At 43.4% G+C, this 27500-nt stretch overlaps 17 non-coding genes across 17 annotated transcripts; 6 read left to right on the top strand and 11 right to left on the bottom strand.

Annotated features, from left to right (window-relative positions):
* The first annotated feature begins 559 nt into the window (after positions 1–559).
* On the top strand, positions 560–632 carry TRNAR-ACG (transfer RNA arginine (anticodon ACG)). The gene has a single exon. It is a non-coding gene; the product is annotated as a tRNA-Arg (tRNA).
* A 1010-nt stretch (positions 633–1642) lies between these two features.
* Positions 1643–1749, bottom strand: LOC144764977 (U6 spliceosomal RNA). Its single transcript, XR_013596998.1, has one exon. It is a non-coding gene; the product is annotated as a U6 spliceosomal RNA (small nuclear RNA).
* A 708-nt stretch (positions 1750–2457) lies between these two features.
* On the top strand, positions 2458–2530 carry TRNAR-ACG (transfer RNA arginine (anticodon ACG)). Its single transcript has one exon. It is a non-coding gene; the product is annotated as a tRNA-Arg (tRNA).
* Positions 2531–3539: 1009 nt separating this feature from the next.
* Positions 3540–3646, bottom strand: LOC144764940 (U6 spliceosomal RNA). The gene has a single exon (XR_013596963.1). It is a non-coding gene; the product is annotated as a U6 spliceosomal RNA (small nuclear RNA).
* A 7085-nt stretch (positions 3647–10731) lies between these two features.
* Positions 10732–10838, bottom strand: LOC144764925 (U6 spliceosomal RNA). Its single transcript, XR_013596949.1, has one exon. It is a non-coding gene; the product is annotated as a U6 spliceosomal RNA (small nuclear RNA).
* A 708-nt stretch (positions 10839–11546) lies between these two features.
* On the top strand, positions 11547–11619 carry TRNAR-ACG (transfer RNA arginine (anticodon ACG)). The gene has a single exon. It is a non-coding gene; the product is annotated as a tRNA-Arg (tRNA).
* A 1010-nt stretch (positions 11620–12629) lies between these two features.
* Positions 12630–12736, bottom strand: LOC144764941 (U6 spliceosomal RNA). The gene has a single exon (XR_013596964.1). It is a non-coding gene; the product is annotated as a U6 spliceosomal RNA (small nuclear RNA).
* Positions 12737–14527: 1791 nt separating this feature from the next.
* On the bottom strand, positions 14528–14634 carry LOC144765152 (U6 spliceosomal RNA). Its single transcript, XR_013597163.1, has one exon. It is a non-coding gene; the product is annotated as a U6 spliceosomal RNA (small nuclear RNA).
* Positions 14635–15343: 709 nt separating this feature from the next.
* TRNAR-ACG (transfer RNA arginine (anticodon ACG)) lies at positions 15344–15416 on the top strand. The gene has a single exon. It is a non-coding gene; the product is annotated as a tRNA-Arg (tRNA).
* A 1010-nt stretch (positions 15417–16426) lies between these two features.
* Positions 16427–16533, bottom strand: LOC144765154 (U6 spliceosomal RNA). Its single transcript, XR_013597164.1, has one exon. It is a non-coding gene; the product is annotated as a U6 spliceosomal RNA (small nuclear RNA).
* A 709-nt stretch (positions 16534–17242) lies between these two features.
* Positions 17243–17315, top strand: TRNAR-ACG (transfer RNA arginine (anticodon ACG)). Its single transcript has one exon. It is a non-coding gene; the product is annotated as a tRNA-Arg (tRNA).
* Positions 17316–18317: 1002 nt separating this feature from the next.
* On the bottom strand, positions 18318–18424 carry LOC144765256 (U6 spliceosomal RNA). The gene has a single exon (XR_013597260.1). It is a non-coding gene; the product is annotated as a U6 spliceosomal RNA (small nuclear RNA).
* Positions 18425–20212: 1788 nt separating this feature from the next.
* Positions 20213–20320, bottom strand: LOC144765369 (U6 spliceosomal RNA). The gene has a single exon (XR_013597369.1). It is a non-coding gene; the product is annotated as a U6 spliceosomal RNA (small nuclear RNA).
* A 1800-nt stretch (positions 20321–22120) lies between these two features.
* On the bottom strand, positions 22121–22227 carry LOC144765099 (U6 spliceosomal RNA). Its single transcript, XR_013597113.1, has one exon. It is a non-coding gene; the product is annotated as a U6 spliceosomal RNA (small nuclear RNA).
* A 1771-nt stretch (positions 22228–23998) lies between these two features.
* Positions 23999–24105, bottom strand: LOC144764979 (U6 spliceosomal RNA). The gene has a single exon (XR_013596999.1). It is a non-coding gene; the product is annotated as a U6 spliceosomal RNA (small nuclear RNA).
* Positions 24106–25899: 1794 nt separating this feature from the next.
* Positions 25900–26006, bottom strand: LOC144764980 (U6 spliceosomal RNA). Its single transcript, XR_013597000.1, has one exon. It is a non-coding gene; the product is annotated as a U6 spliceosomal RNA (small nuclear RNA).
* A 708-nt stretch (positions 26007–26714) lies between these two features.
* Positions 26715–26787, top strand: TRNAR-ACG (transfer RNA arginine (anticodon ACG)). Its single transcript has one exon. It is a non-coding gene; the product is annotated as a tRNA-Arg (tRNA).
* The last annotated feature ends 713 nt before the right edge of the window (positions 26788–27500 follow it).

The raw sequence follows: 27500 nt of genomic DNA on the forward strand, positions 1-27500 counted from the left end.
CTTCACTGTATTTGTGGTCCAAGACTTCACACACCGTAAGTATGTAGATTATGTCAGGGTTGCAAAGGCTCATGGTTTGGGCTACAGACAAGGAGCATTGTGACATCACGCTGCCTGTGGAACAGTGATATTAAAGGTGAAACAGCTGCACAGTAGGTTAGGTGAAGTGCTCTGAGAGTGGAAAGGCAGCATGCTTGGGTCCCTGGACAAGGTGAGCCTACGACAAGGTGTCTGAATTTTCACCTGTATTGTAATATTAAACCCCTTTTTGTTGTATCCGCCTAATTACTAAGGAGTTCACAAGCTCAGCCCCACACAGACCTGGACCTGATTATGTTAATGCAGACTATTTAAGAAACTGAGCCTGATCTAAAAGATTTCCTTGGATCTAGGACCATTTCGCCTAGATTTTAGGTCCTTCCTTCTCCTAAAGTCCTTTGTACAACTTAGGAAACCCTCACAGAAAAGACTTTCAGGAGGTCAGATGGGTTTCCTTGTGCCTTCACACACACACACTTTCTAGCCCTCTTAAGGAGAAAAGGATGGGTATGTCTACATAGGGCCAGTGGCGTAATGGATAACGTGTCTGACTACGGATCAGAAGATTGTAGGTTCGACTCCTATCTGGCTCGGAAGAGTTGTTGGTCCCTGTTTCATTATATTCCTGTGGAATCTTATTTACCTCAGACTTGTTGTAGGTTCAATATTCTCCAGGAGGACTCATCCAGCAGATGTTCCATGGTAGAGCTGCAGTAATAGGACCACGGCTAGTTAAACGTTTCCCATTTGCTGCTGGACTCTATGTGATGGCCGTCACGTGGTGTGCTGCTTTTGTATTTCAACATGGGTCCCTGATTCTCTTAACCACAAAAAAGCTTGTTGACAAAAGTGTGTGTGCAAGGGTCTGTGGACGCAGGCAGGTGTGTGCAATTGAATGATTACCCATTTACAAGTGTGAGAGGGACAAACCAGCTCCTTGTGGGCTGCAGGCTTAGAACTGGTAGCCCCAGTAGCCAGGCAGAAGCACAGCTAAGGAGAGAGAGGAAGTTGGTCCATTATTAAAGCAGAACCATGAGCATCTTGCCCTGCTACCTTCTTCCCCTCTCGGCCACGATCGGCCAAGACCTCTCTATTAGGGTGGAGGGTGAACATTTCTTGGACCTCAGAAACTGAGGGATGTAGACCCAATATGTCTTCCAAGCGCCTAGAGACCTGGTGCCCAATCTGGCATGGTGTTTTTCAGCTTTACCCCACCAATCTGGTTGCAAGGCAGATTATAACAGTACTGCTGAAAAGGGACTCCCCGACATCCCTGAGGCCATCATTTGCATAGGCCCTGCCCTTCTCTTTGTCCTGCTTCCCACAAAGCAACTCATCTCTGGTAGCAGTATAGATATAGGGGTGGTGAAGAATAATGACAGGGAGGCTGAAAAAGAGAAAGAAAAGTCCCAGAAGTCCTGCAGGCTTCCTTGCTAAATGCAGCTGGACATAGAGGGCACCTTCTTTACTGCAAGGCAAATACATTAAAAATGTTGAGGAGAGACTAATTGAAAAATACATATTACATGACACAGGACTGGAACCTGCTTTATTATTTTAATTAGTCTTGAAAACAAAGAAGATTTCTCTCCTAAAAACTGTTTAAAATATGGAACGCTTCACGAATTTGCGTGTCATCCTTGCGCAGGGGCCATGCTAATCTTCTCTGTATCGTTCCAATTTTAGTATATGTGCTGCCGAAGCGAGCACACTTTATTGATGAACTGACAATGTTTATAAACTCTCTAAATCTACAGTCTCTAGACATAGGGTGGCCTGGCAGAGATGCTCAGATGGCCAGTAAGCATTCAAATCTGAGCCAATGGGCAAAAATGTCTGAAGAGTAGCAATCTATTATTCTTCACTGTATTTGTGGTCCAAGACTTCACACACCGTAAGTATGTAGATTATGTCAGGGTTGCAAAGGCTCATGGTTTGGGCTACAGACAAGGAGCATTGTGACATCACGCTGCCTGTGGAACAGTGATATTAAAGGTGAAACAGCTGCACAGTAGGTTAGGTGAAGTGCTCTGAGAGTGGAAAGGCAGCATGCCTGGGTCCCCGGACAAGGTGAGCCTACGACAAGGTGTCTGAATTTTCACCTGTATTGTAATATTAAACCCCTTTTTGTTGTATCCGCCTAATTACTAAGGAGTTCACAAGCTCAGCCCCACACAGACCTGGACCTGATTATGTTAATGTAGACTATTTAAGAAACTGAGCCTGATCTAAAAGATTTCCTTGGATCTAGGACCATTTCGCCTAGCTTTTAGGTCCTTCCTTCTCCTAAAGTCCTTTGTACAACTTAGGAAACCCTCACAGAAAAGACTTTCAGGAGGTCAGATGGGTTTCCTTGTGCCTTCACACACACACACTTTCTAGCACTCTTAAGGACAAAAGGATGGGTATGTCTACATAGGGCCAGTGGCGCAATGGATAACGCGTCTGACTACGGATCAGAAGATTGTAGGTTCAACTCCTATCTGGCTTGGAAGAGTTGTTGGTCCCTGTTTCATTATATTCCTGTGGAATCTTATTTACCTCAGACTTGTTGTAGGTTCAATATTCTCCAGGAGGACTCATCCAGCAGATGTTCCACGGTAGAGCTGCAGTAATAGGACCACGGCTAGTTAAACGTTTCCCATTTGCTGCTGGACTCTATGTGATGGCCGTCACGTGGTGTGCTGCTTTTGTATTTCAACATGGGTCCCTGTTTCTCTTACTACAAAAAAAGCCTGTTGACAAAAGTGTGTGTGCAAGGGTCTGTGGACGCAGGCAGGTATGTGCAATTGAATGATTACCCATTTACATGTGTGAGAGGAACAAACCAGCTCCTTGTGGGCTGCAGGCTTACAACTGGTAGCCCCAGTAGCCAGGCAGGAGCACAGCTAAGGAGAGAGAGGAAGTTGGTCCATTATTGGAGAAGAACCATGAGCATCTTGCCCTGCTACCTTCTTCCCCTCTCAGCGACGATTGGCCAAGACCTCTCTATTAGAGTGGAGGGTGAACATTTCTTGGACCTCAGAAACTGAGGGATGTAGACCCAATATGTCCTTCAAGCGCCTAGAGACCTGGTGCCCAATCTGGCATGGTGTTTTTCAGCTTACCCCACCAATCTGGTTGCAAGGCAGATTATAACAGTACTGCTGAAAAGGGACTCCCAGACATCCCTGAGGCCATCATTTGCATAGGCCCTGCCCTTCTCTTTGTCCTGCTTCCCACAAAGCAACTCATCTCTGGTAGCAGTATAGATATAGGGGTGGTGAAGAATAATGACAGGGAGGCTGAAAAAGAGAAAGAAAAGTCCCAGAAGTCCTGCAGGCTTCCTTGCTAAATGCAGCTGGACATAGAGCACACCTTCTTTACTGCAAGGCAAATACATTAAAAATGTTGAGGGGAGACTAATTGAAAAATACATATTACATGACACAGGACTGGAACCTGCTTTACTATTTTAATTAGTCTTGAAAACAAAGAAGATTTCTCTCCTAAAAACTGTTTAAAATATGGAACGCTTCACGAATTTGCGTGTCATCCTTGCGCAGGGGCCATGCTAATCTTCTCTGTATCGTTCCAATTTTAGTATATGTGCTGCCGAAGAGAGCACACTTTATTGATGAACTGACAATGTTTATAAACTCTCTAAATCTACAGTCTCTAGACATAGGGTGGCCTGGCAGAGATGCTCAGATGGCCAGTAAGCATTCAGATCTGAGCCAATGGGCAAAAATGTCTGAAGAGTAGCAATCTATTATTCTTCACTGTATTTGTGGTCCAAGACTTCACACACCGTAAGTATGTAGATTATGTCAGGGTTGCAAAGGCTTATGGTTTGGGCTACAGACAAGGAGCATTGTGACATCACGCTGCCTGTGGAACAGTGATATTAAAGGTGAAACAGCTGCACAGTAGGTTAGGTGAAGTGCTCTGAGAGTGGAAAGGCAGCATGCTTGGGTCCCTGGACAAGGTGAGCCTACGACAAGGTGTCTGAATTTTCACCTGTATTGTAATATTAAACCCCTTTTTGTTGTATCCGCCTAATTACTAAGGAGTTCACAAGCTCAGCCCCACACAGACCTGGACCTGATTATGTTAATGTAGACTATTTAAGAAACTGAGCCTGATCTAAAAGATTTCCTTGGATCTAGAACCATTTCGCCTAGATTTTAGGTCCTTCCTTCTCCTAAAGTCCTTTGTACAACTTAGGAAACCCTCTGTAGTATGCTCTCGCATATGAAATGATGATAAAATCCAAGTTCAGTTGATAGTTGAAAGTTAGCTTTATTTTCAGAGTAAGTAACCCACGACCAGCTTAGAGGAACAACTGGATTCTAGTAACTGTGATATTGGAATCATCACATTCTAAGAATATCTATGACACATATCAGAACCACATGAAAGATTCCTCATAAAAGATTCTTTAAAGAAACAGTATAATTTAACAAACATACATACTACACATCCTTCCCCTAATAAATACATTTTAAACTAAAGATAAATATAATTAGGAATATGAAAAGAAATTAATACATTAAAATAAGCAATGTAATTTTTGTGTGAAATGACATAAATTAATCCAGAACATAATCGTGCAGTCTTAAAGGAACTGATCTGATTCTACGACCAACTCCCATATCATCCCCCGCACCAAAGGTATTTGCAATAGGTTGTGAAGTAGGGAGATTAGAAACCCTCTTGGAATCTCCTTGATCCAATAATGGAGAACCAAAATTGCCATTTGAAGTAGGATCAACTGGAACAGATGGTATCGTTGAAGATTCAGCAACTCCATACCAATCAGAACTAGAATTATCAACTAAATCTGTATCCTGCTTGTTAGAGGAGATAAACTTTGCTTGTTGGTCAGTGATCTTAATTAGAACATTTTTATTCCACCAACCCCTATCAAACAAAAAAGCTGCAGTTCGAGAAACTTTTACTACTTTCACAGGAGCAGAAAATTTAGATTGACCCTTAGAGATTTTAACCGGTTTTTTTATGATGACCCAATCACCAACAGTTAGCGGCTTTTCTGCAACATGCATACGATTGTCGTAATGATTTTTGTAACTCTCTTGTTTCATTTTTACACGTTCACGAATTTTTGCTAAATCAACCTTGGCATCAGAATTTTTCATTAACCAAGAAGGATTTAACTTAGAAGTTGGAATTCTACCACGAAGTAAAACAAAAGGAGAAACTCCAGTGGTACTGTGTGGAGTACAATTATAATTCCAGATTTTCTCACAAAGAAATTCTGTAATATTAAGTTTGTTAGCACAAGCAGTTTGAACTGCTTCTTTCAACAAACGGTTTGCTCTCTCCACCAGACCATTTGACGAAGGACTGTAAAGAGGAACAAACGTATGCTTAACATCCATTTTGTTTAAAAATACATTTACTTCCTGTGAAACAAAATGTGAACCGTTGTCAGAAACTATTTCATGAGGAGTACTCTCAATGACAAATAAACGCTTTAAAAATGATACAACAGAATCAGAATTTGGACTCTTAACACAAGAAAAATAAATCCATTTAGAAAAATAATCGACAGCCACTAATAAAAATGTAAATTCAGAATTAAAAACAGAAAATGGACCTGAAAAATCCAATGCAATTTTCTGCCAAGGAGCTTCAGGCCATTCTACTGGTATAAGTGGTGAATTGGATAACTTCCAGTGCTTATCTGAGCATAAACATTGGGGACATTGGTTAATGAACAACTTTACTTGACTATCTATTCCAGGCCACCAGTAAGTGGCTTTAATCTTATTGGTAGTGCCAGTAACACCTGGATGACTTTCATGTGCAAGTGAAATAATAGATTGTCTAACACCGGCAGGCGGGACTACCTTGTCTTGTCTGAATAAAATATCACCTGAAACAGACAATTCGGGTGCAACTTGTGCGAAATGTCTCTCTTCTATAGACATGCTTCTATCCATAGGCCAACCTTTAATCAAAAACTTTTTCACATTTAATAGACAAGAATCATTCTCCATATTATGTAACCAATCTTGTCTAGTTATCTTATCTCCTTGAAGAGCATCCTCTATGGCAAAAACACACTCCAAATCAGAATTTACTAACTCTTGTGTGGGTAACGGTAAACGTGATAAACAATCCGCTCGGATATTTTTACCACCTGGCACGTATTTAATTTCAAAATTGAATTCTTGGAGACGTGCCAACAATCTAACCAACCTAGAAGAGGCTCTATTAGAAGAGCTCTCCCCAAGCATATAAATTAACGGTTTGTGATCTGTGTATAAAAGAAATCTAGTTCCCCAAATGTACATTCTAAACTTTTCCACAGACCACGAACAAGCCAAAGCTTCTCGTTCGATAGTACTATAATTGAGTTCAGCCGATGTCAAGGATCGTGAAGCGAATGCAATCGTGCATTCTTCACCCTTAATCACTTGACTTAAAACAGCGCCCAATCCCCGAGAACTAGCATCCACTGTGATAATACTTTGTACACCATGGGAAAAAGGTTTGATAGCGGGAGCAGACAAAATCATATTTTTTATGGAATCAAAAGCATTTTGTGACTCGATGGACCAAACATACTTGGCATGTTTTTTTAAAAGATCTCTAAGTGGTTGGACAATTAGCGCATAGCCCTTGACAAAACGAGCATAATATTCACTCAAACCCAAGAACGCTCTTAAGGAGTCTTTATCTAAAGGACATGGCGCATTTTTTATAGCTTCTAACAAAGAAGCTTTAGGTTTAATTCCTTCCTTTGACAGATTGTGGCCTAAATAATCAACCTCACTTGTTAAAAATTTGCATTTCTTTTTGTTGACAGTAAGACCATGATTTTGCAATGATTTTAAAACATATTCCATTAATATATAGTGTTGATCCAAAGACTCAGAATGCACCAGAATATCATCCTGGAATGCTTGAATTCCCGGACAATTATTAAAAATGGAATCCATTAACCTTTGGAATATACTGGCTGCTGAAGCCAGCCCGAACGGTAATCTCTTATACATATACACTCCAAAAGGTGTTACAAATGTCGTTAGAGGCTGAGATTCTTTAGATAATGGAATTTGATGATACGCTGAGCGTAAATCAATAGTAGAAAAATATTTGCTACTACCAATGTTGGCCAGCATATCATGTATTTTTGGCAAAGGATGCACATCAATAACAATGTTACGATTAAGTACCCGAAAGTCTGCACATAAACGAATTTCCCCAGAAGATTTTCGCGCTATGACAGCAGCCGAAACCCATTCTGAAGAATCAATTGGACATATTATATCTTGATTAATAAGAGATTCTATGTGCTTCCTCAAATCTTGTCTTACAGATAGAGGCACTGGACGTACCTTCTGGACAACAGGACAAGCCTTGTCTTTTAATTTAATATCGTGCTCAAAATTTTTTTACCATACCGATTCTGTCCTCAAATACTACTTTGTATTTTTCTAAAACACTGCAGAGAATGGGGTCATTACAATAATCAAAAACAGATAAAACAGGTAAATCTCCCAAGGTAACGGGTTCGGGATGACCAGGTTTTAAAATAATACCTAGTTTGGCCTGATCTTGCCAACCCAGAATATTTCTGCCATTCAATGCCACATAAATTTTGGTGTATATTACTCGCCCTTTAAAATCTATGTTATCAGGGAAATAACCACGCATTGTTATATCGAAACCCCCAAATGCCTTGGGATTTACATCTGTGGAAAGTAACTTTTTGTCATTCCAAGAACACTAAAAAGTACTTTCATCCAAAATGGTAATGGGAGACCCAGAATCCGCCATAACTTGTAAAGATTGTATACCAATAGATATCTCACAAATAGGACCTTTGATACTGAAGTCACATAGAGCATTAATTTGAACAAAAGAAATAGAAGCAACATTTAATGCATCACAAATTTCTTCCTCAGAATAAACCATATTAACCTTAGTCTTATCTTTAGATAAACGACATGACGCCGCAAAATGACCTATACGTTTACAGTTCGAACACCTTTTACCTTGTGCTGGACATTTAGGGTTGTTTCCCACATGAAACTTTGAACCGCATCTGTAACAAAATACATTAGATTTTTGTTCATAAACTTTTTTGCCAGTATTGCGGTTAGAAACAACATTAACAACACAATCATCACCAGATGCTTGTGAAATATTACACACATTCGTAGAGGAGGCGTGTTCAGCTAAAATCTTGGAGGAAACTACAGAACATTCGATACTTTTCGCAATTACAATTATTTCATCCAATGTTGGATTTTTACATGTCAAAATCCGCTCCTGGATCTTTTTGTTGAAACAATTAAAGACTAACTGATCACGTAGAGCAGTTTCTAAATAAGTTCCAAACTCGCATTTTGATGCAAGTACTCTTAAAGTTGCCAAATAGTCTTCTATGGACTCTTCTTGTAATTGTTTCCTTTTGAAGAAAACATGTCTTTCTACCATGACTGATGGCTCATCTTTAAACTGTTTGCCAAGGAGCGTTAAAGCCTCAGTGTAAACATTCCACGTGTCATCATCAAGTGGAGCTTGTACTACAGCCAAATTATCAAATAATTGTTGTCCTGCGTCTCCTAAGTGATTAAACAGGATAGCCCTTTTTCTTGAAGCAGAGTATTCCAAAGCATCTATTGCTTCCAAGTAATTGGTAAAAACTCGTAACCATTTGTGCCATGGAGTTGGAGGCTTGCCAGGAGCAATTAAAAATGAAGGTGGTGCTACAATTCCACTGTTATTGTTGTTTGATGTTGCCATTTAGAACAAAAGTATTCAAATAAATCTTACTTGTTAGTTTGGTAGGATTTAAAATATATTTCTGTCTTCTTTTATCCACTTTTTATATAATGGTGAGTAAATGCTGCCAGTCGCGTTTATACGACAAAATTGACACCAAAATGGCCGCTTGCGCTGTGACGCTTAACGTTGGAAGCGTCAATTGCTCGATAACGCGCGTTGCTGTGGAGCGCAGAGGTTGCTATGACGTTGTGCGCGAGTTCAAAGATTAGCGATGAGTGCGTGAGCAACAGCGCGCGAGTGACAGAACAGTTGGGTCGCGAGCACAGAATCCTGAGTGCTTTTGAACAACGCGACCAAAATAAGGTATTTTATATTTACTCACAGTTTTTCTTTCTGAAGCGGAACGCTTATTTCGGCATTATAATCCACGGAAAATGTTGAAACAGCCGTTTACAATTCAGCTCAGCATCCGCTTTTGTACTTAAATTCGATTTGCTCACGTCGGTGGGTTTGAAGATCAGCTTTCCCAGAAAAAACGTCGCCAATAAATGTAGTATGCTCTCGCATATGAAATGATGATAAAATCCAAGTTCAGTTGATAGTTGAAAGTTAGCTTTATTTTCAGAGTAAGTAACCCACGACCAGCTTAGAGGAACAACTGGATTCTAGTAACTGTGATATTGAAATCATCACATTCTAAGAATATCTATGACACATATCAGAACCACATGAAAGATTCCTCATAAAAGATTCTTTAAAGAAACAGTATAATTTAACAAACATACATACTACACCCTCACAGAAAAGACTTTCAGGAGGTCAGATGGGTTTCCTTGTGCCTTCACACACACACACTTTCTAGCCCTCTTAAGGACAAAAGGATGGGTATGTCTAAATAGGGCCAGTGGTGCAATGGATAACGCGTCTGACTACAGATCAGAAGATTGTAGGTTCGACTCCTATCTGGCTTGGAAGAGTTGTAGGTCCCTGTTTCATTATATTCCTGTGGAATCTTATTTACCTCAGACTTGTTGTAGGTTCAATATTCTCCAGGAGGACTCATCCAGCAGATGTTCCACGGTAGAGCTGCAGTAATAGGACCACGGCTAGTTAAACGTTTCCCATTTGCTGCTGGACTCTATGTGATGGCCGTCACGTGGTGTGCTGCTTTTGTATTTCAACATGGGTCCCTGATTCTCTTAACTACAAAAAAAGCTTGTTGACAAAAGTGTGTGTGCAATTGTATGCTTACCCATTTACATGTGTGAGAGGGACAAACCAGCTCCTTGTGGGCTGCAGGCTTACAACTGGTAGCCCCAGTAGCCAGGCAGAAGCACAGCTAAGGAGAGAGAGGAAGTTGGTCCATAATCAGAGAAGAACCATGAGCATCTTGCCCTGCTACCTTCTTCCCCTCTCGGCCACGATCGGCCAAGACCTCTCTATTAGGGAGGAGGGTGAACATTTCTTGGACCTCAGAAACTGAGGGATGTAGACCCAATATGTCCTTCAAGCGCCTAGAGACCTGGTGCCCAATCTGGCATGGTGTTTTTCAGCTTACCCCACCAATCTGGTTGCAAGGCAGATTATAACAGTACTGCTGAAAAGGGACTCCCAGACATCCCTGAGGCCATCATTTGCATAGGCCCTGCCCTTCTCTTTGTCCTGCTTCCCACAAAGCAACTCATCTCTGGTAGCAGTATAGATATAGGGGTGCTGAAGAATAATGACAGGGAGGCTGAAAAAGAGAAAGAAAAGTCCCAGAAGTCCTGCAGGCTTCCTTGCTAAATGCAGCTGGACATAGAGCGCACCTTCTTTACTGCAAGGCAAATACATTAAAAATGTGGAGGGGAGACTAATTGAAAAATACATATTACATGACACAGGACTGGAACCTGCTTTATTATTTTAATTAGTCTTGAAAACAAAGAAGATTTCTCTCCTAAAACTGTTTAAAATATGGAACACTTCACGAATTTGCGTGTCATCCTTGCGCAGGGGCCATGCTAATCTTCTCTGTATCGTTCCAATTTTAGTATATGTGCTGCCGAAGCGAGCACACTTTATTGATGAACTAACAATGTTTATAAACTCTCTAAATCTACAGTCTCTAGACATAGGGTGGCCTGGCAGAGATGCTCAGATGGCCAGTAAGCATTCAAATCTGAGCCAATGGGCAAAAATGTCTAAAGAGTAGCACTCTATTATTCTTCACTGCATTTGTGGTCCAAGACTTCACACACCGTAAGTATGTAGATTATGTCAGGGTTGCAAAGGCTCATGGTTTGGGCTACAGACAAGGAGCATTGTGACATCACGCTGGCTGTGGAACAGTGATATTAAAGGTGAAACAGCTGCACAGTAGGTTAGGTGAAGTGCTCTGAGAGGGGAAAGGCAGCATGATTGGGTCCCTGGACAAGGTGAGCCTACGACAAGGTGTCTGAATTTTCACCTGTATTGTAATATTAAACCCCTTTTTGTTGTATCTGCCTAATTACTAAGGAGTTCACAAGCTCAGCCCCACACAGACCTGGACCTGATTATGTTAATGCAGACTATTTAAGAAACTGAGCCTGATCTAAAAGATTTCCTTGGATCTAGGACCATTTCGCCTAGCTTTTAGGTCCTTCCTTCTCCTAAAGCCCTTTGTACAACTTAGGAAACCCTCACAGAAAAGACTTTCAGGAGGTCAGATGGGTTTCCTTGTGCCTTCACACACACACACTTTCTAGCCCTCTTAAGGACAAAAGGATGGGTATGTCTACATAGGGTCAGTGGTGCAATGGATAACGCGTCTGACTACGGATCAGAAGATTGTAGGTTCGACTCCTATCTGGCTCGGAAGAGTTGTTGGTCCCTGTTTCATTATATTCCTGTGGAATCTTATTTACCTCAGACTTGTTGTAGGTTCAATATTCTCCAGGAGGACTCATCCAGCAGATGTTCCACGGTAGAGCTGCAGTAATAGGACCACGGCTAGTTAAACGTTTCCCATTTGCTGCTGGACTCTATGTGATGGCCGTCACGTGGTGTGCTGCTTTTGTATTTCAACATGGATCCCTGTTTCTCTTAACTACAAAAAAAGCCTGTTGACAAAAGTGTGTGTGCAAGGGTCTGTGGACGCAGGCAGGTGTCTGCAATTGAAAGATTACCCATTTACATGTGTGAGAGGAACAAACCAGCTCCTTGTGGGCTGCAGGCTTACAACTGGTAGCCCCAGTAGCCAGGCAGAAGCACAGCTAAGGAGAGAGAGGAAGTTGGTCCATTATTAGAGAAGAACCATGAGCATCTTGCCCTGCTACCTTCTTCCCCTCTCAGCCACGATCGGCCAAGACCTCTCTATTAGGGTGGAGGGTGACCATTTCTTGGACCTCAGAAACTGAGGGATGTAGACCCAATATGTCCTTCAAGCACCTAGAGACCTGGTGCCCAATCTGGCATGGTGTTTTTCAGCTTACCCCACCAATTTGGTTGCAAGGCAGATTATAACAGTACTGCTGAAAAGGGACTCCCAGACATCCCTGAGGCCACCATTTGCATAGGCTCTGCCCTTCTCTTTGTCCTGCTTCCCACAAAGCAACTAATTTCTGGTAGCAGTATAGATATAGGGGTGGTGAAGAATAATGACAGGGAGGCTGAAAAAGAGAAAGAAAAGTCCCAGAAGTCCTGCAGGCTTCCTTGCTAAATGCAGCTGGACATAGCGCGCACCTTCTTTACTGCAAGGCAAATACATTAAAAATGTTGAGGAGAGACTAATTGAAAAATACATATTACATGACACAGGACTGGAACCTGCTTTATTATTTTAATTAGTCTTGAAAACAAAGAAGATTTCTCTCCTAAAAACTGTTTAAAATATGGAACGCTTCACGAATTTGCGTGTCATCCTTGCGCAGGGGCCATGCTAATCTTCTCTGTATCGTTCCAATTTTAGTATATGTGCTGCCGAAGAGAGCACACTTTATTGATGAACTGACAATGTTTATAAACTCTCTAAATCTACAGTCTCTAGACATAGGGTGGCCTGGCAGAGATGCTCAGATGGCCAGTAAGCATTCAAATCTGAGCCAATGGGCAAAAATGTCTGAAGAGTAGCAATCTATTATTCTTCACTGTATTTGTGGTCCAAGACTTCACACACCGTAAGTATGTAGATTATGTCAGGGATGCAAAGGCTTATGGTTTGGGCTACAGACAAGGAGCATTGTGACATCACGCTGCCTGTGGAACAGTGATATTAAAGGTGAAACAGCTGCACAGTAGGTTAGGTGAAGTGCTCTGAGAGTGGAAAGGCAGCATGCTTGGGTCCCTGGACAAGGTGAGCCTACGACAAGGTGTCTGAATTTTCACCTGTATTGTAATATTAAACCCCTTTTTGTTGTATCCGCCTAATTACTAAGGAGTTCACAAGCTCAGCCCCACACAGACCTGGACCTGATTATGTTAATGTAGACTATTTAAGAAACTGAGCCTGATCTAAAAGATTTCCTTGGATCTAGAACCATTTCGCCTAAATTTTAGGTCCTTCCTTCTCCTAAAGTCCTTTGTACAACTTAGGAAACCCTCACAGAAAAGACTTTCAGGAGGTCAGATGGGTTTCCTTGTGCCTTCACACACACACACTTTCTAGCCCTCTTAAGGACAAAAGGATGGGTATGTCTACATAGGGCCAGTGGTGCAATGGATAACGTGTCTGACTACAGATCAGAAGATTGTAGGTTCGACTCCTATCTGGCTTGGAAGAGTTGTAAGTCCCTGTTTCATTATATTCCTGTGGAATCTTATTTACCTCAGACTTGTTGTAGGTTCAATATTCTCCAGGAGGACTCATCCAGCAGATGTTCCACGGTAGAGCTGCAGTAATAGGACCACGGCTAGTTAAATGTTTCCCATTTGCTGCTGGACTCTATGTGATGGCCGTCACGTGGTGTACTGCTTTTGTATTTCAACATGGGTCCCTGATTCTCTTAACTACAAAAAAAGCTTGTTGACAAAAGTGTGTGTGCAAGGGTCTGTGGACGCAGGCAGGTGTGTGCAATTGTATGCTTACCCATTTACATGTGTGAGAGGGACAAACCAGCTCCTTGTGGGCTGCAGGCTTACAACTGGTAGCCCCAGTAGTCAGGCAGAAGCACAGCTAAGGAGAGAGAGGAAGTTGGTCCATTATCAGAGAAGAACCAGGAGCATCTTGCCCTGCTACCTTCTTCCCCTCTCAACCACGATCGGCCAAGACCTCTCTATTAGGGTGGAGGGTGACCATTTCTTGGACCTCAGAAACTGAGGGATGTAGACCCAATATGTCCTTCAAGCGCCTAGAGACCTGGTGCCCAATCTGGCATGGTGTTTTTCAGCTTACCCCACCAATCTGGTTGCAAGGCAGATTATAACAGTACTGCTGAAAAGGGACTCCCAGACATCCCTGAGGCCATCATTTGCATAGGCCCTGCCCTTCTCTTTGTCCTGCTTCCCACAAAGCAACTCATCTCTGGTAGCAGTATAGATATAGGGGTGGTGAAGAATAATGACAGGGAGGCTGAAAAAGAGAAAGAAAAGTCCCAGAAGTCCTGCAGGCTTCCTTGCTAAATGCAGCTGGACATAGAGCGCACCTTCTTTATGGCAAGGCAAATACATTAAAAATGTTGAGGGAAGACTAGTTGAAAAATACATATTACATGACACAGGACTGGAACCTGCTTTATTATTTTAATTAGTCTTAAAAACAAAGAAGATTTCTCTCCTAAAAACTGTTTAAAATATGGAACGCTTCACGAATTTGTGTGTCATCCTTGCGCAGGGGCCATGCTAATCTTCTCTGTATCATTCCAATTTTAGTATATGTGCTGCCGAAGCGAGCACACTTTATTGATGAACTGACAATGTTTATAAACTCTCTAAATCTACAGTCTCCAGACATAGGGTGGCCTGGCAGAGATGCTCAGATGGCCAGTAAGCATTCAAATCTGAGCCAATGGGCAAAAATGTCCGAAGAGTAGCACTCTATTATTCTTCACTGCATTTGTGGTCCAAGACTTCACACACCGTAAGTATGTAGATTATGTCAGGGTTGCAAAGGCTCATGGTTTGGGCTACAGACAAGGAGCATTGTGACATCACGCTGCCTGTGGAACAGTGATATTAAAGGTGAAACAGCTGCACAGTAGGTTAGGTGAAGTGCTCTGAGAGTGGAAAGGGCAGCATGCTTGGGTCCCTGGACAAGGTGAGCCTACGACAAGGTGTCTGAATTTTCACCTGTATTGTAATATTAAACCCCTTTTTGTTGTATCCGCCTAATTACTAAGGAGTTCACAAGCTCAGCCCCACACAGACCTGGACCTGATTATGTTAATGCAGACTATTTAAGAAACTGAGCCTGATCTAAAAGATTTCCTTGGATCTAGGACCATTTCGCCTAGCTTTTAGGTCCTTCCTTCTCCTAAAGTCCTTTGTACAACTTAGGAAACCCTCACAGAAAAGACTTTCAGGAGGTCAGATGGGTTTCCTTGTGCCTTCACACACACACACTTTCTAGCCCTCTTAAGGACAAAAGGATGGGTATGTCTACATAGGGCCAGTGGCGCAATGGATAACGCGTCTGACTACGGATCAGAAGATTGTAGGTTTGACTCCTATCTGGCTCGGAAGAGTTGTAGGTCCCTGTTTCATTATATTCCTGTGGAATCTTATTTACCTCAGACTTGTTGTAGGTTCAATATTCTCCAGGAGGACTCATCCAGCAGATGTTCCACTGTAGAGCTGCAGTAATAGGACCACGGCTAGTTAAATGTTTCCCATTTGCTGCTGGACTCTATGTGATGGCCGTCACGTGGTGTACTGCTTTTGTATTTCAACATGGGTCCCTGATTCTCTTAACTACAAAAAAAGCTTGTTGACAAAAGTGTGTGTGCAAGGGTCTGTGGACGCAGGCAGGTGTGTGCAATTGTATGCTTACCCATTTACATGTGTGAGAGGGACAAACCAGCTCCTTGTGGGCTGCAGGCTTACAACTGGTAGCCCCAGTAGCCAGGCAGAAGCACAGCTAAGGAGAGAGAGGAAGTTGGTCCATTATCAGAGAAGAACCAGGAGCATCTTGCCCTGCTACCTTCTTCCCCTCTCAGCCACGATCGGCCAAGACCTCTCTATTAGGGTGGAGGGTGACCATTTCTTGGACCTCAGAAACTGAGGGATGTAGACCCAATATGTCCTTCAAGCGCCTAGAGACCTGGTGCCCAATCTGGCATGGTGTTTTTCAGCTTACCCCACCAATCTGGTTGCAAGGCAGATTATAACAGTACTGCTGAAAAGGGACTCCCAGACATCCCTGAGGCCATCATTTGCATAGGCCCTGCCCTTCTCTTTGTCCTGCTTCCCACAAAGCAACTCATCTCTGGTAGCAGTATAGATATAGGGGTGGTGAAGAATAATGACAGGGAGGCTGAAAAAGAGAAAGAAAAGTCCCAGAAGTCCTGCAGGCTTCCTTGCTAAATGCAGCTGGACATAGAGCGCACCTTCTTTATGGCAAGGCAAATACATTAAAAATGTTGAGGGAAGACTAGTTGAAAAATACATATTACATGACACAGGACTGGAACCTGCTTTATTATTTTAATTAGTCTTAAAAACAAAGAAGATTTCTCTCCTAAAAACTGTTTAAAATATGGAACGCTTCACGAATTTGTGTGTCATCCTTGCGCAGGGGCCATGCTAATCTTCTCTGTATCATTCCAATTTTAGTATATGTGCTGCCGAAGCGAGCACACTTTATTGATGAACTGACAATGTTTATAAACTCTCTAAATCTACAGTCTCCAGACATAGGGTGGCCTGGCAGAGCTGCTCAGATGGCCAGTAAGCATTCAAATCTGAGCCAATGGGCAAAAATGTCCGAAGAGTAGCACTCTATTATTCTTCACTGCATTTGTGGTCCAAGACTTCACACACCGTAAGTATGTAGATTATGTCAGGGTTGCAAAGGCTCATGGTTTGGGCTACAGACAAGGAGCATTGTGACATCACGCTGCCTGTGGTACAGTGATATTAAAGGTGAAACAGCTGCACAGTAGGTTAGGTGAAGTGCTCTGAGAGTGGAAAGGGCAGCATGCTTGGGTCCCTGGACAAGGTGAGCCTACGACAAGGTGTCTGAATTTTCACCTGTATTGTAATATTAAACCCCTTTTTGTTGTATCCGCCTAATTACTAAGGAGTTCACAAGCTCAGCCCCACACAGACCTGGACCTGATTATGTTAATGCAGACTATTTAAGAAACTGAGCCTGATCTAAAAGATTTCCTTGGATCTAGGACCATTTCGCCTAGCTTTTAGGTCCTTCCTTCTCCTAAAGTCCTTTGTACAACTTAGGAAACCCTCACAGAAAAGACTTTCAGGAGGTCAGATGGGTTTCCTTGTGCCTTCACACACACACACTTTCTAGCCCTCTTAAGGACAAAAGGATGGGTATGTCTACATAGGGCCAGTGGCGCAATGGATAACGCGTCTGACTACGGATCAGAAGATTGTAGGTTTGACTCCTATCTGGCTCGGAAGAGTTGTAGGTCCCTGTTTCATTATATTCCTGTGGAATCTTATTTACCTCAGACTTGTTGTAGGTTCAATATTCTCCAGGAGGACTCATCCAGCAGATGTTCCACTGTAGAGCTGCAGTAATAGGACCACGGCTAGTTAAACGTTTCCCATTTGCTGCTGGACTCTATGTGATGGCCGTCATGTGGTGTGCTGCTTTTGTATTTCAGCATGGGTCCCTGATTCTCTTAACCACAAAAAAAGCTTGTTGACATAAGTGTGTGTGCAAGGGTCTGTGGACGCAGGCAGGTGTGTGCAATTGAATGCTTACCCATTTACATGTGTGAGAGGGACAAACCCGCTCCTTGTGGGCTGCAGGCTTACAACTGGTAGCCCCAGTAGCCAGGCAGAAGCACAGCTAAGGAGAGAGAGGAATTTGGTCCATTATCAGAGAAGAACCATGAGCATCTTGCCCTGCTACCTTCTTCCCCTCTCAGCCACGATCGGCCAAGACCTCTCTATTAGGGTGGAGGGTGAACATTTCTTGGACCTCAGAAACTGAGGGATGTAGACCCAATATGTCCTTCAAGCGCCGAGAGACCTGGTGCCCAATCTGGCATGGTGTTTTTCAGCTTACCCCACCAATCTGGTTGCAAGGCAGATTATAACAGTACTGCTGAAAAGGGACTCCCAGACATCCCTGAGGCCATCATTTGCATAGGCCCTGCCCTTCTCTTTGTCCTGCTTCCCACAAAGCAACTCATCTCTGGTAGCAGTATAGATATAAGGGGTGGTGAAGAATAATGACAGGGAGGCTGAAAAAGAGAAAGAAAAGTCCTGCAGGCTTCCTTGCTAAATGCAGCTGGACATAGAGCGCACCTTCTTTACGGCAAGGCAAACACATTAAAAATGTTGAGGGGAGACTAATTGAAAAATACATATTACATGACACAGGACTGGAACCTGCTTTATTATTTTAATTAGTCTTGAAAACAAAGAAGATTTCTCTCCTAAAAACTGTTTAAAATATGGAACGCTTCATGCATTTGTGTGTCATCCTTGCGCAGGGGCAATGCTAATCTTCTCTGTATCGTTCCAATTTTAGTATATGTGCTGCCGAAGCGAGCACACTTTATTGATGAACTGACAAGGTTTATAAACTCTCTAAATCTACAGTCTCTAGACATAGGGTGGCCTGGCAGAGATGCTCAGATGGCCAGTAAGCATTCAAATCTGAGCCAATGGGCAAAAATGTCTGAAGAGTAGCACTCTATTATTCTTCACTGCATTTGTGGTCCAAGACTTCACACACCGTAAGTATGTAGATTATGTCAGGGTTGCAAAGGCTCATGGTTTGGGCTACAGACAAGGAGCATTGTGACATCACGCTGCCTGTGGAACAGTGATATTAAAGGTGAAACAGCTGCACAGTAGGTTAGGTGAAGTGCTCTGAGAGTGGAAAGGCAGCATGCTTGGGTCCCTGGACAAGGTGAGCCTACGACAAGGTGTCTGAATTTTCACCTGTATTGTAATATTAAACCCCTTTTTGTTGTATCCGCCTAATTACTAAGGAGTTCACAAGCTCAGCCCCACACAGACCTGGACCTGATTATGTTAATGTATACTATTTAAGAAACTGAGACTGATCTAAAAGATTTCCTTGGATCTAGAACCATTTCGCCTAGATTTTAGGTCCTTCCTTCTCCTAAAGTCCTTTGTACAACTTAGGAAACCCTCACAGAAAAGACTTTCAGGAGGTCAGATGGGTTTCCTTGTGCCTTCACACACACACACACACACACTTTCTAGCCCTCTTTAGGACAAAAGGATGGGTATGTCTACATAGGGCCAGTGGCGCAATGGATAACACGTCTGACTACGGATCAGAAGATTGTAGATTCGACTCCTATCTGGCTCGGAAGAGTTGTAGGTCCCTGTTTCATTATATTCCTGTGGAATCTTATTTACCTCAGACTTGTAGGTTCAATATTCTCCAGGAGGACTCATCCAGCAGATGTTCCACGGTAGAGCTGCAGTAATAGGACCACGGCTAGTTAAACGTTTCCCATTTGCTGCTGGACTCTATGTGATGGCCGTCACGTGGTGTGCTGCTTTTGTATTTCAGCATGGGTCCCTGATTCTCTTAACCACAAAAAAAGCTTGTTGACATAAGTGTGTGTGCAAGGGTCTGTGGACGCAGGCAGGTGTGTGCAATTGAATGCTTACCCATTTACATGTGTGAGAGGGACAAACCCGCTCCTTGTGGGCTGCAGGCTTACAACTGGTAGCCCCAGTAGCCAGGCAGAAGCACAGCTAAGGAGAGAGAGGAATTTGGTCCATTATCAGAGAAGAACCATGAGCATCTTGCCCTGCTACCTTCTTCCCCTCTCAGCCACGATCGGCCAAGACCTCTCTATTAGGGTGGAGGGTGAACATTTCTTGGACCTCAGAAACTGAGGGATGTAGACCCAATATGTCCTTCAAGCGCCGAGAGACCTGGTGCCCAATCTGGCATGGTGTTTTTCAGCTTACCCCACCAATCTGGTTGCAAGGCAGATTATAACAGTACTGCTGAAAAGGGACTCCCAGACATCCCTGAGGCCATCATTTGCATAGGCCCTGCCCTTCTCTTTGTCCTGCTTCCCACAAAGCAACTCATCTCTGGTAGCAGTATAGATATAAGGGGTGGTGAAGAATAATGACAGGGAGGCTGAAAAAGAGAAAGAAAAGTCCTGCAGGCTTCCTTGCTAAATGCAGCTGGACATAGAGCGCACCTTCTTTACGGCAAGGCAAACACATTAAAAATGTTGAGGGGAGACTAATTGAAAAATACATATTACATGACACAGGACTGAAACCTGCTTTATTATTTTAATTAGTCTTGAAAACAAAGAAGATTTCTCTCCTAAAAACTGTTTAAAATATGGAACGCTTCACGAATTTGCGTGTCATCCTTGCGCAGGGGCAATAGCTAATCTTCTCTGTATCGTTCCAATTTTAGTATATGTGCTGCCGAAGCGAGCACACTTTATTGATGAACTGACAAGGTTTATAAACTCTCTAAATCTACAGTCTCTAGACATAGGGTGGCCTGGCAGAGATGCTCAGATGGCCAGTAAGCATTCAAATCTGAGCCAATGGGCAAAAATGTCTGAAGAGTAGCACTCTATTATTCTTCACTGCATTTGTGGTCCAAGACTTCACACACCGTAAGTATGTAGATTATGTCAGGGTTGCAAAGGCTCATGGTTTGGGCTACAGACAAGGAGCATTGTGACATCACGCTGTCTGTGGAACAGTGATATTAAAGGTGAAACAGCTGCACAGTAGGTTAGGTGAAGTGCTCTGAGAGTGGAAAGGCAGCATGCTTGGGTCCCTGGACAAGGTGAGCCTACGACAAGGTGTCTGAATTTTCACCTGTATTGTAATATTAAACCCCTTTTTGTTGTATCCGCCTAATTACTAAGGAGTTCACAAGCTCAGCCCCACACAGACCTGGACCTGATTATGTTAATGTAGACTATTTAAGAAACTGAGACTGATCTAAAAGATTTCCTTGGATCTAGAACCATTTCGCCTAGATTTTAGGTCCTTCCTTCTCCTAAAGTCCTTTGTACAACTTAGGAAACCCTCACAGAAAAGACTTTCAGGAGGTCAGATGGGTTTCCTTGTGCCTTCACACACACACACACACACACTTTCTAGCCCTCTTTAGGACAAAAGGATGGGTATGTCTACATAGGGCCAGTGGCGCAATGGATAACACGTCTGACTACGGATCAGAAGATTGTAGATTCGACTCCTATCTGGCTCGGAAGAGTTGTAGGTCCCTGTTTCATTATATTCCTGTGGAATCTTATTTACCTCAGACTTGTTGTAGGTTCAATATTCTCCAGGAGGACTCATCCAGCAGATGTTCCACGGTAGAACTGCAGTAATAGGACCACGGCTAGTTAAACGTTTCCCATTTGCTGCTGGACTCTATGTGATGGCCGTCACGTGGTGTGCTGCTTTTGTATTTCAACATGGGTCCCTGATTCTCTTAACCACAAAAAAAGCTTGTTGACAAAAGTGTGTGTGCAAGGGTCTGTGGACGCAGGCAGGTGTGTGCAATTGAATGATTACCCATTTACATATGTGAGAGGGACAAACCAGCTCCTTGTGGGCTGCAGGCTTACAACTGGTAGCCCCAGTAGCCAGGCAGAAGCACAGCTAAGGAGAGAGAGGAAGTTGGTCCATTATTAAAGCAGAACCATAAACATCTTGCCCTGCTACCTTCTTCCCCTCTCGGCCACGATCGGCCAAGACCTCTCTATTAGGGTGGAGGGTGAACATTTCTTGGACCTCAGAAACTGAGGGTTGTAGACCCAATATGTCTTCCAAGCGCCTAGAGACCTGGTGCCCAATCTGGCATGGTGTTTTTCAGCTTTACCCCACCAATCTGGTTGCAAGGCAGATTATAACAGTACTGCTGAAAGGGGACTCCCAGACATCCCTGAGGCCATCCTTTGCATAGGCCCTGCCCTTCTCTTTGTCCTGCTTCCCACAAAGCAACTCATCTCTGGTAGCAGTATAGATATAGGGGTGGTGAAGAATAATGACAGGGAGGCTGAAAAAGAGAAAGAAAAGTCCCAGAAGTCCTGCAGGCTTCCTTGCTAAATGCAGCTGGACATAGAGCGCACCTTCTTTACTGCAAGGCAAATACATTAAAAATGTTGAGGAGAGACTAATGCAAAAATACATATTACATGACACAGGACTGGAACCTGCTTTATTATTTTAATTAGTCTTGAAAACAAAGAAGATTTCTCTCCTAAAAACTGTTTAAAATATGGAACGCTTCATGAATTTGCGTGTCATCCTTGCGCAGGGGCCATGCTAATCTTCTCTGTATCGTTCCAATTTTAGTATATGTGCTGCCGAAGCAAGCACACTTTATTGATGAACTGACAATGTTTATAAACTCTCTAAATCTACAGTCTCTAGACATAGGGTGGCCTGGCAGAGATGCTCAGATGGCCAGTAAGCATTCAAATCTGAGCCAATGGGCAAAAATGTCTGAAGAGTAGCAATCTATTATTCTTCACTGTATTTGTGGTCCAAGACTTCACACACCGTAAGTATGTAGATTATGTCAGGGTTGCAAAGGCTCATGGTTTGGGCTACAGACAAGGAGCATTGTGACATCACGCTGCCTGTGGAACAGTGATATTAAAGGTGAAACAGCTGCACAGTAGGTTAGGTGAAGTGCTCTGAGAGTGGAAAGGCAGCATGCTTGGGTCCCTGGACAAGGTGAGCCTACGACAAGGTGTCTGAATTTTCACCTGTATTGTAATATTAAACCCCTTTTTGTTGTATCCGCCTAATTACTAAGGAGTTCACAAGCTCAGCCCCACACAGACCTGGACCTGATTATGTTAATGCAGACTATTTAAGAAACTGAGCCTGATCTAAAAGATTTCCTTGGATCTAGGACCATTTCGCCTAGATTTTAGGTCCTTCCTTCTCCTAAAGTCCTTTGTACAACTTAGGAAACCCTCACAGAAAAGACTTTCAGGAGGTCAGATGGGTTTCCTTGTGCCTTCACACACACACTTTCTAGCCCTTTTAAGGACAAAAGGATGGGTATGTCTACATAGGGCCAGTGGCGCAATGGATAACGCGTCTGACTACGGATCAGAAGATTGTAGATTCGACTCCTATCTGGCTCGGAAGAGTTGTAGGTCCCTGTTTCATTATATTCCTGTGGAATCTTATTTACCTCAGACTTGTTGTAGGTTCAATATTCTCCAGGAGGACTCATCCAGCAGATGTTCCACGGTAGAACTGCAGTAATAGGACCACGGCTAGTTAAACGTTTCCCATTTGCTGCTGGACTCTATGTGATGGCCGTCACGTGGTGTGCTGCTTTTGTATTTCAACATGGGTCCCTGATTCTCTTAGCCACAAAAAAAGCTTGTTGACAAAAGTGTGTGTGCAATTGAATGATTACCCATTTACATGTGTAAGAGGGACAAACCAGCTCCTTGTGGGCTGCAGGCTTACAACTGGTAGCCCCAGTAGCCAGGCAGAAGCACAGCTAAGGAGAGAGAGGAAGTTGGTCCATTATTAAAGCAGAACCATGAGCATCTTGCCCTGCTACCTTCTTTCCCCTCTTGGCCACGATCGGCCATGATTAGCCAAGACCTCTCTATTAGGGTGGAGGGTGAACATTTCTTGGACCTCAGAAACTGAGGGTTGTAGACCCAAAATGTCTTCCAAGCGCCTAGAGACCTGGTGCCAAATCTGGCATGGTGTTTTTCAGCTTTACCCCACCAATCTGGTTGCAAGGCAGATTATAACAGTACTGCTGAAAAGGGACTCCCAGACATCCCTGAGGCCATCATTTGCATAGGCCCTGCCCTTCTCTTTGTCCTGCTTCCCACAAAGCAACTCATCTCTGGTAGCAGTATAGATATAGGGGTGGTGAAGAATAATGACAGGGAGGCTGAAAAAGAGAAAGAAAAGTCCCAGAAGTCCTGCAGGCTTCCTTGCTAAATGCAGCTGGACATAGAGCGCACCTTCTTTACTGCAAGGCAAATACATTAAAAATGCTGAGGAGAGACTAATGCAAAAATACATATTACATGACACAGGACTGGAACCTGCTTTATTATTTTAATTAGTCTTGAAAACAAAGAAGATTTCTCTCCTAAAAACTGTTTAAAATATGGAACGCTTCACGAATTTGCGTGTCATCCTTGCGCAGGGGCCATGCTAATCTTCTCTGTATCGTTCCAATTTTAGTATATGTGCTGCCGAAGCGAGCACACTTTATTGATGAACTGACAATGTTTATAAACTCTCTAAATCTACAGTCTCTAGACATAGGGTGGCCTGGCAGAGATGCTCAGATGGCCAGTAAGCATTCAAATCTGAGCCAATGGGCAAAAATGTCTGAAGAGTAGCAATCTATTATTCTTCACTGTATTTGTGGTCCAAGACTTCACATACCGTGAGTATGTAGATTATGTCAGGGTTGCAAAGGCTCATGGTTTGGGCTACAGACAAGGAGCATTGTGACATCACGCTGCCTGTGGAACAGTGATATTAAAGGTGAAACAGCTGCACAGTAGGTTAGGTGAAGTGCTCTGAGAGTGGAAAGGCAGCATGCTTGGGTCCCTGGACAAGGTGAGCCTACGACAAGGTGTCTGAATTTTCACCTGTATTGTAATATTAAACCCCTTTTTGTTGTATCCGCCTAATTACTAAGGAGTTCACAAGCTCAGCCCCACACAGACCTGGACCTGATTATGTTAATGCAGACTATTTAAGAAACTGAGCCTGATCTAAAAGATTTCCTTGGATCTAGGACCATTTCGCCTAGATTTTAGGTCCTTCCTTCTCCTAAAGTCCTTTGTACAACTTAGGAAACCCTCACAGAAAAGACTTTCAGGAGGTCAGATGGGTTTCCTTGTGCCTTCACACACACACACACTTTCTAGCCCTCTTAAGGAGAAAAGGATGGGTATGTCTACATAGGGCCAGTGGCGTAATGGATAACGTGTCTAACTATGGATCAGAAGATTGTAGGTTCGACTCCTATCTGGCTCGGAAGAGTTGTTGGTCCGTGTTTCATTATATTCCTGTGGAATCTTATTTACCTCAGACTTGTTGTAGGTTCAATATTCTCCAGGAGGATTCATCCAGCAGATGTTCCACGGTAGAACTGCAGTAATAGGACCACGGCTAGTTAAACGTTTCCCATTTGCTGCTGGACTCTATGTGATGGCCGTCACGTGGTGTGCTGCTTTTGTATTTCAACATGGGTCCCTGATTCTCTTAACCACAAAAAAAGCTTGTTGACAAAAGTGTGTGTGCAATGGTCTGTGGACGCAGGCAGGTGTGTGCAATTGAATGATTACCCATTTACATGTGTGAGAGGGACAAACCAGCTGCTTGTGGGCTGCAGGCTTACAACTGGTAGCCCCAGTAGCCAGGCAGAAGCACAGCTAAGGAGAGAGAGGAAGTTGGTCCATTATTAAAGCAGAACCATGAGCATCTTGCTCTGCTACCTTCTTCCCCTCTCGGCCACGATCGGCCACGACCTGTCTATTAGGGTGGAGGGTGAACATTTCTTGGACCTCAGAAACTGAGGGATGTAGACCCAATATGTCTTCCAAGCGCCTAGAGACCTGGTGCCCAATCTGGCATGGTGTTTTTCAGCTTTACCCCACCAATCTGGTTGCAAGGCAGATTATAACAGTACTGCTGAAAAGGGACTCCCAGACATCCCTGAGGCCATCATTTGCATAGGCCCTGCCCTTCTCTTTGTCCTGCTTCCCACAAAGCAACTCATCTCTGGTAGCAGTATAGATATAGGGGTGGTGAAGAATAATGACAGGGAGGCTGAAAAAGAGAAAGAAAAGTCCCAGAAGTCCTGCAGGCTTCCTTGCTAAATGCAGCTGGACATAGAGGGCACCTTCTTTACTGCAAGGCAAATACATTAAAAATGTTGAGGAGAGACTAATTGAAAAATACATATTACATGACGCAGGACTGGAACCTGCTTTATTATTTTAATTAGTCTTGAAAACAAAGAAGATTTCTCTCCTAAAAACTGTTTAAAATATGGAACGCTTCACGAATTTGCGTGTCATCCTTGCGCAGGGGCCATGCTAATCTTCTCTGTATCGTTCCAATTTTAGTATATGTGCTGCCGAAGCGAGCACACTTTATTGATGAACTGACAATGTTTATAAACTCTCTAAATCTACAGTCTCTAGACATAGGGTGGCCTGGCAGAGATGCTCAGATGGCCAGGAAGCATTCAAATCTGAGCCAATGGGCAAAAATGTCTGCAGAGTAGCAATCTATTATTCTTCACTGTATTTGTGGTCCAAGACTTCACACACCGTAAGTATGTAGATTATGTCAGGGTTGCAAAGGCTCATGGTTTGGGCTACAGACAAGGAGCATTGTGACATCACGCTGCCTGTGGAACAGTGATATTAAAGGTGAAACAGCTGCACAGTAGGTTAGGTGAAGTGCTCTGAGAGTGGAAAGGCAGCATGCTTGGGTCCCTGGACAAGGTGAGCCTACGACAAGGTGTCTGAATTTTCACCTGTATTGTAATATTAAACCCCTTTTTGTTGTATCCGCCTAATTACTAAGGAGTTCACAAGCTCAGCCCCACACAGACCTGGACCTCATTATAATAATGCAGACTATTTAAGAAACTGAGCCTGATCTAAAAGATTTCCTTGGATCTAGGACCATTTCGCCTAGCTTTTAGGTCCTTCCTTCTCCTAAAGTCCTTTGTACAACTTAGGAAACCCTCACAGAAAAGACTTTCAGGAGGTCAGATGGGTTTCCTTGTGCCTTCACACACACACACTTTCTAGCCCTCTTAAGGACAAAAGGATGGGTATGTCTACATAGGGCCAGTGGCGCAATGGATAACGCGTCTGACTACGGATCAGAAGATTGTAGGTTCGACTCCTATCTGGCTCGGAAGAGTTGTTGGTCCCTGTTTCATTATATTCCTGTGGAATCTTATTTACCTCAGACTTGTTGTAGGTTCAATATTCTCCAGGAGGACTCATCCAGCAGATGTTCCATGGTAGAGCTGCAGTAATAGGACCACGGCTAGTTAAACGTTTCCCATTTGCTGCTGGACTCTATGTGATGGCCGTCACGTGGTGTGCTGCTTTTGTATTTCAACATGGGTCCCTGTTTCTCTTAACTACAAAAAAAGCCTGTTGACAAAAGTGTGTGTGCAAGGGTCTGTGGACGCAGGCAGGTGTGTGCAATTGAATGATTACCCATTTACATGTGTGAGAGGAACAAACCAGCTCCTTGTGGGCTGCAGGCTTACAACTGGTAGCCCCAGTAGCCAGGCAGGAGCACAGCTAAGGAGAGAGAGGAAGTTGGTCCATTATTGGAGAAGAACCATGAGCATCTTGCCCTGCTACCTTCTTCCCCTCTCAGCGACGATCGGCCAAGACCTCTCTATTAGAGTGGAGGGTGAACATTTCTTGGACCTCAGAAACTGAGGGATGTAGACCCAATATGTCCTTCAAGTGCCTAGAGACCTGGTGCCCAATCTGGCATGGTGTTTTTCAGCTTACCCCACCAATCTGGTTGCAAGGCAGATTATAACAGTACTGCTGAAAAGGGACTCCCAGACATCCCTGAGGCCATCATTTGCATAGGCCCTGCCCTTC

This window comes from Lissotriton helveticus, chromosome 6, assembly GCF_964261635.1.
Source record: "Lissotriton helveticus chromosome 6, aLisHel1.1, whole genome shotgun sequence".
Lineage (NCBI taxonomy): Eukaryota > Metazoa > Chordata > Amphibia > Caudata > Salamandridae > Lissotriton > Lissotriton helveticus.